Genomic DNA, 11,492 nt, shown 5'->3' on the forward strand with positions numbered 1-11,492 from the left:
TGTTACAAGAAAGAAAAAAAACGTGCAAGAATCCGACGTCTCCCTCAGGACACGTGGCAAAAAATGGAATCAAAAGTTAAATTCGAAAAAGAAAAAGAGTATAAATAAAGAGAATGGTTTGCGCAAAACTTGACAAAGTAACCTTAAAGGAATTAAGATGTCCAAGGCGAGTTAACATTGGACTTCAAACAAATTGGTTAACGTTATTTCAATTAAAGAAAAGCGCACTCGCGTGAAAAACGAAAGCGCATGATAAGAATAAATCCCTTTATTTGCGAGACAAAAAACAATTCTAACGACTTGTTCCAGTTCTACACGGAAATGTGAAGCAAGCTACAACTTTCGTCGACTTTGAACCTCGCTTCCCGTTCAGCATTTCAAGCTAAGACAGGTGTAGCCATGGAAGGGGGAATTTTTATGCTTGTTTTTGTCAAACAAAACGCAATCCGTGACAGAGAAGACCTTCTTTGCTTCTTCGATGAGGGAATTAAAATTGTCTTGTAATCCGCCGACTACCATATATGCACTCTAACAACTTCGATAGGACCTTTTTTCTTAATTACATGCACCTTAATTCATGATAGGTACAAATAAGTTGTCAGAGAGAAATATAGAGAAAGGTTTAAGCCTACGGAGAATTACCCCGAAAATGGGTAAAAATGGTCGGATTCTCTACAAAATTGCTCTATTGGGGCCATACGTGTTATATGAATTGTCAGTACATATATATTGTTGCTGATGAAGTTCGGTTGAGCCGCACGAAACACCACTTTTTAAGAACCTTTTTGATTGAGCAGTGAGTCCTGGAAATTATTTTACTAGTTTTTTGAGTATTTACATATATATTGTTTGTGATGTTGCACATTCTCCAACCACTTTTCGCGTGAAACCCGTAGCAAAAATGTAATCCGTTGCAATGCGTAGTTTTACGTATTTTGATTTATCTTTTTTATGTGAACGGAAGTGTTAATAGAAACTGCGCAAAGGGAGTTAACAGCGGAAGGTGTTGGTTGAATCTGTCACGTACAAAATGGCATTAGGAACCGTGATTGGTTGAGTGCAACTAGTTTACCCGAGAGAAACCCTCTTATGTTGTGACGGAATTGAAAATCACAGAATGTGATCTCGATGGCTAATGTACTTCTCTAGAAGAAAAAAACACAATGCAAACGAACGGAGTCCCTGCGTGCTAACGATTGTGGGCCGGTATAGTTCAGTTTTTCATTGACGGAGTAGGTCGCATATTTTTAATTAGATTTCGAGAACAATGGAGATGACTCGCTCTGTTGCAATCAGTTTTCATTCTGTTTATGTAGTAAAGTAATTCTTGCATGGAAATACTTTACGGGCAAATGTTACGTTTGTTATCTCCAATTAAACTGAATGTGAAAAGTGCCAGCACGTCGCTGATCAAATCAATGTTGTTGACGACCAGAGACAAGTTTACAAACTTCTGTCGCAACAGTAATTTTTGTTCTGTTGCGTCAGACACCAATGTTATGCCAGAGAAATTTGAAGTTAGGCACAAGTGATTTCGCGGCCTTTTGCGTTGATTTTGTAGCTACAGTCATGTGACTAACAAGAGTCAAATGATTGAACTTAAAGTGCTATTACGACCAAAAAAAATAAAATAGTTGAACTATTTAATTATTCTTTGGACTTTGGACTGGTTTTCACTAGTGACGCAAGCATGAGTAGGTATATAATACTAGTGAAAACGAACGTCGACATGCTAAGCACCAAAATTAACCACGGCATCCGCCATTTTATTCAGATGCTCAGACAAGGAGAATCTGGAAGGAGTGCTTTAATTAGCCAGACGTAGCAAATTTCCTTGTGCTTATGCTGCGTTTCGTTTTCACACGACGCAAGCGATCGCAAGCATAAGCGCAGCAAGCACAAGGAAAAGGAAAATTTTTTATCCTTGTTTTTGTGCTTGCGCTGTGCTAATGCTTGCGTCGACCCCGTTTTCATGGTGAAATAAGTGTTCTTATGCTTGTGCTTGTACTTTGCGTCGCTAGTGAAAACCAGGCTTATGTTATCCAAACACTAAGTGAAGAAAGCCTTGATTTAAAAAAGATACCTTTTTTTTTTCATGGTAATTTTTCAGTCCTATTTAATGGTCCGCATTGCTAACTTTAACATCTTGAGAAAGCTGGATGGAGGAGAAAATGGCGTCAAAGACTTCAATGACTAGTTTAAGACTGCAATGAGTGCGTACGCTGTAGAATTAAAAGGCAGCAGGAGAGTTTCGGGCTTTCAAACTTTAAAACTCGTGTTTTTGCATATACAACGAGCTGCGTTCACGTGCTGAAATTTTAAGCTAGCGAGTAAATGACGTCACTTTTTTCCTTGACTGTGCAGTTGTTTCGACAGAAAAATTTATCATCGGATGGTCATTTCTGGTCGATCGCTATTTTGCAGAGTACAGCAACGAAATGCAGCTAAAAAGTTTGCCGCACGTGCAGAGCACGATTACTTTTTTACTCTTTATCCAATAATATTAGGAAGCTTAAACACCAAACGTTTTTGAGCCACGAACAGAAACTGAAAGTGAATTTATATGACTACAACGTGAGCGGGCAAGATGAACCAAATTCCGTGCTGTAATTGGCTACCCGAAGCGGGCAAGATGGAGCTGTCTTGCCCGCTCGGGATTTCTTGCTTGGTCCCACAAGATCAAAGACCATTTTTTGTTTTATTATCCCATATAATAAAGCCTTTATTGACCAAGCTTGTTCGGTCAAGATGGCTGGATATTGGCGTCGTTCTTTCTTTGCGTGTTTATAGACCTCGAGGAAACAAACACGCAAAAAAAGAACTTGGCCAATATCCAGCCATCTTGACCGAACAAGCTTGGTCAATAACCCATATGATCGCGTAGTAGCCAAAACGCGGGGCCAAGGCCGGGGTGCCTTTTTTTTCTTCAAAATTTATTTCTTTCAATTTTTGTCGTTATTCTCGTGTACTGTTATTTTCGAATGACCGGCATCTGTGCTTCATTTATGGTGGAAATTAGTCAAAAAAATTAAGGAACATACGGAAGCTACGAAAGGGACATCTTTGTTTGTTTTTCGAAATTAAGAGAATTTCCGGGGAATATAAGTTAATTCCTAGAGACACTGAAAAGACTCGCTTAGCTCCGCATTTTAAAATCACATTTAGCTGTTAAGGTGGAGTGTAACGGTCTAAACCGTCCAGATTGAAATTTAGAGAGTAAGTTATTTTCGTCCAAGTATTTGTACACCTGATTGAAAATCGCTTTTTCAAAAGAGTTTAGCAATGACTGAAAGACGTAATATGGGCCTATAAATAGCTGGGTCTACCTTTGAGTCTGCCTTGAAGATTGGAGTGACCGTAGCGCTTTTCCAGTCACTGGGAAGAATTATACCAGTAGAAATGACAGAGTTAAAAACGTGCGTCATGGAGGCACGGAACTGAGAAGCCTTGATCATGAGAAGACGGGCTGATATACCATCACGGCCATCAGCTTTGTTTGTAGATAAATTGGCTACAAGTTTAGTTACCTCATCTACCGTTAATATCAGTTTCTCCTCAAAGTTCGTATGAGAAGGTTTAATAAAATCTCGAAAACTGACTCGAGGGGGATTAATCTTTGAGGTTAGGGTTGGACCAATTTCCGTAAAATAACTATTAAAAGCATAATAGACCTCGTAGGGATCACCGATGTCTTTGTCACCGATGTCTTTGTCATTGGAGTTATGGGATCTATTCATGGGTTGAAAATAGTGGTTGGGAGGCGATTAGTCTTCAACCTTTGGTTTTAAGGAAGCATGCGTTTATGGTACACTGATATGTCAAGATATTTTTAGGGAACTAGTTTAAAAAACAGCGAATTTGAACGCTTATCACTAATAATTAGTATTTTGGATAAGATGAATATATTTCTTCTTAACTCTTAATTCACTGATTTGATTTGATTGTCATCAATAATCATTGATAATAACAAGTTGATTCCATCCCAGGTGGCTTTAGCATCTTTACAAGTATTACTCTCAAAAGTAGGAGCGGGCGTGAACGAGACTGAATAATAGCGAAAGACTTATGATAGAGCCATGTTATATTTTGAGGTGACTTTTTCGTCGACCGTTAGTTTAGCTAGTAGTAATCTCGGATTTATTATTTAAGTACGTTCGACAATCGCTTTGGAAGCAAAGCAGACGGGTAGGGAAATAAACGTGTGAATCGACCACTTATTTAGTTTTCCAAAAGGTTTCAGTTATAATTGGTTTTCGTAGTCAATCCTAGAGTATACAAAATAGTTTATAACCAAAGTCAATCCTAATATATAAGGTCATAAGCGTACGTTGTTCAAAATCCCGGCAATATTAAAAGCATAGACAACATTTATGAATTAATGGACTTCCCCGATTTTATACACTTCTTGCTAGGCGCTAGGTCTTCAGTACAAAAATATATAGAATCGATCTGGTATCATAACCGTTACGGTAATTCGTGATGCGAGGAAAAACTCAAAGACCAATACTTGCCGGTTTCCCTGAGTTCGCGTAACCACACAGTGATTGCAAGCAATATTGTTGTTGATATGGTTCTTGATTTTCAGGTGGAGTTCTCAGGCTTGTTAAAAATAAGCAAACATTCCTTGCGGTGATGACTGAGCAGATATCATATTTTTCCGGAAAAAATTTTCCACCTCCCGCCAACAAGTGCTACATCCAAGACTGAATTGGCTCACAGCATCTGAGATTTGAGCTATTTCTTTAATTGTTGGACAACCGTGTGATTGTACGTGTCACAGTCGACCTTGGAGAGCATTTCCCATGATCATCTTCGGGTATACTCGGAAAAAATCCGAGTAATCTGACGACGACCTTTCGATTACTAGTTCGGATGCTCTACCGGTGAGTTGTACGAGACTCTTGGGAGCCAGGCCATAAACTGTCCAACCATACTGCCAGAATCATTATGTATGTTGCATAATTACGTAATTATTGCACCATGAGATTACGAGGTAAGTACCTCATAATCTCTTGATTGTACTGAAAGAGATATTACATGTTAAAAATGCAACAAATTAGATCCTAGCAGTCCGTATGGCGAGACAATTGTCCCCTGAACTCAGTTCAATGGCCTTGAGCTCCCACGAGTCTCCTAAAGCCCAGTTGTATAGCATACGAACTAGTAATCGGAATGTCGTATGTTCGACGACTGCAATGGAGCACTAGGATATTTTTCCCGATTTGTTTCCGAGTATCCCCGAGTGAACATGGAAAAATAAACCTCTTCCACTCACCGGGGTTAACAGCACCTTGCGAGATTAATAGAGTGGTGATTAAAACAAAGGTTCAGTTGAAATTAATGTATATTTATTGTGCGTGTCTGAGACGAATAAGAGCACTGAATGATCAAGTAATTTCATTTATCGAGTCCTTCACGGTAACAAGTGAGCCCAGCAAATTGGCCTGCTTCCAACTGTGTGGTGGCTTCATAGCTCACTTGGTAGAGGACCGTAGAGCATTGCAACAACATCGCACCGGCATCGCAGAGGTCATGGGAATCAACTGAATTTTTCAAATGTCTTTAGATCGACAATTGCTTAAACTCAGTTATCTCAGAGTTTCACTTGTTACTTAGCGAAACCGCACGTTGCAAGTCGTATTCTTCGTGGGCCATCCTAGCATATAAATCTGAGGCTTTTTTTGTCAAAAAAAAAAAACAGTGTCAAGGAGGCACGAGTAAACGAGAAATTCATTCATCTGCTTCTAGCACTTGAATGCCAGAACGTGCTGGAGTAAAATGATTGCAGTTGAAAAACGCACTTCAGTTAAGTTAGACGTCCTTCTAAGAACCAAACCATGGTTTCTTTTTCAGAATACGTTCCAGGAGCTCTTCCCTAATCCGCTAACATATGTTGACATTTTTGTTGCTTTGGCCTTCTCTCATGCTCTAGTTGTCACCTTTTGTTAGGAACGAAGATCTTCGACGAGGACATTAAACCATAAGGACTTTAAGGTCGGACGACGAGGATGACTACGAGTACGAATTTTCCGTTCTGATCACGCGCACTTCGGAAAATGTCGGCCTCCAAACCTTAAGCGCATGCTCAGTGCGGAAAACTCGCACTCGTACTGAGTCCTCCTCGTCCTCCGATCTAAACAACACGCTCTCTTCCTCAAATGAAGGATCATCCTTCATTGACAGTTAGCTCCAAATGAAGTATAGACCGTATTCATAAATGGCGGTCAAGAAATTATTCTTTTGTCTTTGTGCTAATCATCCTAACTATAGCCTCACTTTGAAACAAAAATTCTTTTGAATTTTGCTCGTGTTTACGAGGCTAGTTAGGATGATTAGCATAAAGACAAAAGAGTAATTACTTAGCCGCCATTTATGAATACGGTCTATTATCCTCCATTTTTATCACTCGGTCCCAGGACTTGTGGTAGCAGATAAAAAGGAAAATATGGAAAGGGAGTCCCTGGACAGGATTTGAACCCGGAGCTCCTACTTTTAAGAAACTGTTTTTATTCATTTAACCACTAATATATAGATCAACTGACCGGTAAGTGTGCCGATTATTTACCAAACCTAATTAGTATAAATATAATCATTGCTGAATAACGGTCAAGTCTGAGGATTTATTTTTAAATGGTTAGCTTTCTCTTGAAGTCTGATTTTTCACTGTGTAAGCTTGCTTTTTAGCGGGTGTTAATACACGTTTACAGCGGCATTTAAGGAAAAATTATTGACATTAAAAAAAATTTGACATCCTTGCAGTTAGTGATGTGGTAATCTAGTGGTTAAGTGAAAGGGTTATTAATCAAACGTTTCCAGGTTCGAGTCCCACAAGTCCAGACATTGCGTTTTAAAAAAATATGTTATTTTCCCATGATCCCTATCAAGCTTTCAGTGTCCAAAATGAACGATAATACCTCACTTGGAGCAAATTGACAATTAAGAATAATCCTTCAATTGAGGGAGACACCTGGTTGATCTAAAACTCCCTATTCTTTAGTGTCCATGCACGTCGAACATCTTGGTTCCTAAATAAAAGGTGACATGGGATAGGGTAGACAACTAGAGCAACAATCATAGACAAAAGTAGTTGGGAAGGTTATGTAAATGAACCACACCAGAGCTGTATTTCAACCTGCTTCTGTTAAAGGTCAAAAGAAATAGTTTCACTTTCTCTTACATAGCCCCCCTCCCCCTTATTCAATGTTGGAAGGTAACTCAACAATTTACCACTGAAACCATTCAGTTTTGCACAACATTGAAGGAGGGGGGAGGGGAGAAAAGCAATGAAGACTTCAAAAGTGCTAACCTTCCCAACAGTTTTGTCTAGGATTGAAGTTAATGAAGGCTAAGCTGAAATTCAAAGTGAATTTTATAAGAAAACAATTGGAAAATTTGTTATTTATTCAAATGAATGAAGAGGGTAGTTTCTAAAGAAACTGTGGTGCTGCATCGGTGGGGAAGTAGTATACAAAAATTTGGTTTTATCAACGGAGTTGATAATGTAAATTGGCCAACGTACAGAGATTCTGAAAGCTGACGTTTCGAGCGTTAACCCTTCGTCAGAGCGAATCGAGGAATTATGGGTTACGTGTAGTTTTTATAGTAGAGTAGGAGCTACGCTATTGGTGGTAACATGGCAACGTGAAAAATAGGAATATATTAGTTAAATGAAAAGCGTTCGTTAATACCGTGAGGATTAAGGGTGCCGATTTGGAAGATGAATTTTTGTTCTAGATTCTTGCGGCTTTCCGTCGTACCTAGATGTAGGGAAAGGCCGCAGATAGCCATACGTTTTATGGAGTGGTTAGGGAGATTAAAATGACGAGCGACTGGCTTAGATGCATCTTTGTCATTCTTCTCAACATCCCGAAGGTGTTCGCGGAATCGGTCACCTAGTCGTCTACCTGTCTCGCCAATGTATAATTTATTGCATTACGTACAGGTTATGCAATAAATGACATTTGCGGAGGTACATGTGAAACGATCGGTGATCTTAACAGATCGCTTAGGTCCCGATATCTTGCTAGTGTTAACAATGAAAAGACAAGTTTTGCATCGTGAGCGCGCGCATTTGAAAGTGCCGGGTTGCTCGTTAGTTTTGAGTGCGCTTCTAACTAAAAAGTTGCCTACGTTTTTTGAATGAAATAAGTGGAGGTTGCGAAAAGATTCTACCAGTCTCGGGATCATTTTGGAGTAATTTAAAATTAGTAAGAATGATGCTTTTGACTGCGTGATTATGCGGATGGAAAGTGAGGGTGAATGGAATTCTGTCATTGAAGTGAGATCTTTCTGGATTTTGGCATAAAACGAGGTATCCGACCATTTACCCCAAACCAAGACACTAAAACTTCAACAATTAATAGGTCCGCAAATTACCGACGACACTACATTGCATAGCCATAATACCGTAGTTACAATTCCAGAAAATCTTCCGCTTACTGACTCAGAGAAATCTGTTCTCAGTAAGGGCCTAAATTTTGTCCCTATTACCAAACGCACCAACGAATTTTCTATTAAGCAAGATGTTGAAAAATTCCTTCGCCGCGTTCTTTTAAAAGCCTTTTTTCATGACAAAGAGGACGATTCGGACACTTCTAACAAAGATATTTTTGAAACACTTCAAGTTCGCAAATCTAAATGGACTCCCCCAGAGGGACAATTTGCCTCTTTTGATTTTTTCACCAAAAAATGCCGTAACACTAAATTTTCCAACCTTTCCTCGGAAGAGTGAGCGGCGCTTAAAAATCTTAGTAAACGCAATGACATAGTTGTCAAATCGACCGACAAAGGCGGCGCGGTGAAATTAATTGTACTTAATTGTACTAAACTAAATATAACGTCAAGCGTAACGTTTGTTAAAGGAAAAAACCTTAATTGTCGGAACGCTTGAAAGAAAGAAAGAAATGAAACGTGTTCCTTTTTCATGAAAGCGGCAAACAGTTTATTCGTTTGTGCAAGGGTTGCTGAGTGAAGGCAAATTTTCGCCCCTATATATAGATTCAACTTAAAGCAATATATTCGCGTTGGATAAATAATTAGTCGGACAAAGGAACAAAAATCTTCAACCATGAGAACGCCTTATTTGTACATAACTGAAGGCTTGATGATAATTTCTAATGCAGATAATGACAGTGAGCTCCAGGTAATGATTACTAATAAGGCACTTTAAAATGAAGAAAACTCCATAATTTTTAAGGCTTCTGTCTTGAGACCACCCGTACAAATAACGCAGTCAAAAATAATACTAGTGCATTCTCGAAATATAAAATTCTTCCCGAAGGACGCGTTGACGTTTGCAGGTACTTTATTGGCCGTGTAGCACTTATATTTTAAACAGAAAATCTGTTTAAAATATAAGTGCTACACGGCCAACGTTTGTATAAGCGTAACCTTTCCTTGCACTTGTACATGTTAATTGCCGTGACTTTAACATCTTCAGTTCCCACGGCCTGCTCCCATCTGACCTTGTAGCTCAGTCGGTAGAGCGGCGGAGTAACCCGAAGGTCGTGGGTTCAATTGCCACCTGGATCAGAGTTTTTCTCTGTCCTTGTGTGGGCCCAGTTTCATCAGCAGGGCTAACGCTCACATGGTTTAAATGGGATAGAAATCTAGCACTTCCGTTACACTACACTCTCTTCAGTTAATTCGGTTAATTATAATATTAGCCGAGCTTACACCACCCTGGCTTAACATGCACGTTTTAACAGGATAATTTTTTCCTTGGGAAATTAGCTAGGGTTTTCAATAAGCTCATTTTCTAAGATAACACTTTCCAGAGGAATTTAAGGTAGTAACTTTTAAAGCTGAGTGATTTTTGTCGGAGTAAACACGGATGATATAGATGTATCTGCGGTTTGCTTCCTCTTTCTTTTCTTGTCTTGAAGCTTTTATACGCCGCTTACAAATTGTATGGATAATCAACTATATTACTAGCTGATCGATGAAAGCGCTTGAACTCTATCCTTCTTACTGGTAACTTTAGCCGAGAATTGAGGAAGAAGAAATGATCCCTCAATGTGCATTTCTACAGTGTTATAGAGATCATAAGTTCGAATCCTGCTTTGTTGGTTGTTGCCAAGCAACTCGGCTTTTGCTCTCGGTCGCTTAACCATAAAAACCTGGGTACATTTTTCCGAGGAAAAATCCATTGCTCGTAAAATTGCAACTTCACCTCCTCAAGTCTATCCGATAAACCTGAAAAAACCTTGGTATAACCACGACAATCGACATTAACTGTTTGTGTGGTCTTAACTGTGATATTCATCACGTGTTTTAAATTAACTCCAAAAGCGTTATTTTAGACGATGATTTGGCAGTGGAGTAAAGCTGGCAAGCTTTACAAGACTCAGTTAAATTCTGCTAATTCTTAGTATTTATGGCTGCAAGATTCAGCCACAAGTATTAATTGTGACAATTACAACCAAGTATGAAGTAATTTTTTTCGTTGTAGAATTTCCGAAATGTTGAACGTTCGTACGGTGCATGTTACAAGAAAGAAAAGAAACGTGCAAGAATCCGACGTCTACCTCAGGACACGTGGCAAAAAATGGAATCAAAAGTTAAATTCAAAAAAGAAAAATAGAGTATTAATAAAGAGAATGGTTTGCGCAAAACTTGACAAAGTAACCTTAAAGGAATTAAGATGTCCAAGGCGAGTTAATATTGGACTTCAAACAAATTGGTTAACGTTATTTCAATTAAAGAAAAGCGCACTCGCGTGAAAAACGAAAGCGCATGATAAGAATAAATCCCTTTATTTGCGAGACAAAAAACAATTCTAACGACTTGTTCCAGTTCTACAGGGAAATGTGAAGCAAGCTACAAATCAAAATTGTCTTGTAATCCGCCGATTACCATATATGCACTCTAACAACTTCGATAGGACCTTTTTTCTTAATTACATGCACCTTAATTCATGATAGGTACAAATAAGTTGTCAGAGAGAAATATAGAGAAAGGTTTAAGCCTACGGAGAATTACCCCGAAAATGGGTAAAAATGGTCGGATTCTCTACAAAATTGCTCTATTGGGGCCATACGTGTTATATGAATTGTCAGTACATATATATTGTTGCTGATGAAGTTCGGTTGAGCCGAACGAAACACCACTTTTTAAGAACCTTTTTGATTGAGCAGTGAGTCCTGGAAATTATTTTACTAGTTTTTTGAGTATTTACATATATATTGTTTGTGATGTTGCACATTCTCTAGCCACTTTTCGAGTGAAACCCGTAGCAAAAATGTAATCCGTTGCAATGCTGAGTTTTTCAGGCTTCTCTACGCAATTGCAAAAATGGCGCTCATAACTGCGAAGATCATAGCTTCACTTAAAAAGCAATGCGTAGTTTTACGTATTTTGATTTATCTTTCTTATGTGAACGGAAGTGTTAATAGAAACTGCGCAAAGGGAGTTAACAGCGGAAGGTGTTGGTTGAATCTGTCACGTACAAAATGGCATTAGGAACCGTGATTGGTTGAGTGCAACTAGTTTAC

The sequence above is a fragment of the Montipora capricornis genome, chromosome 4 (genome assembly GCF_036669925.1).
Source record: "Montipora capricornis isolate CH-2021 chromosome 4, ASM3666992v2, whole genome shotgun sequence".
Taxonomy (NCBI): Eukaryota; Metazoa; Cnidaria; class Anthozoa; order Scleractinia; family Acroporidae; genus Montipora; species Montipora capricornis.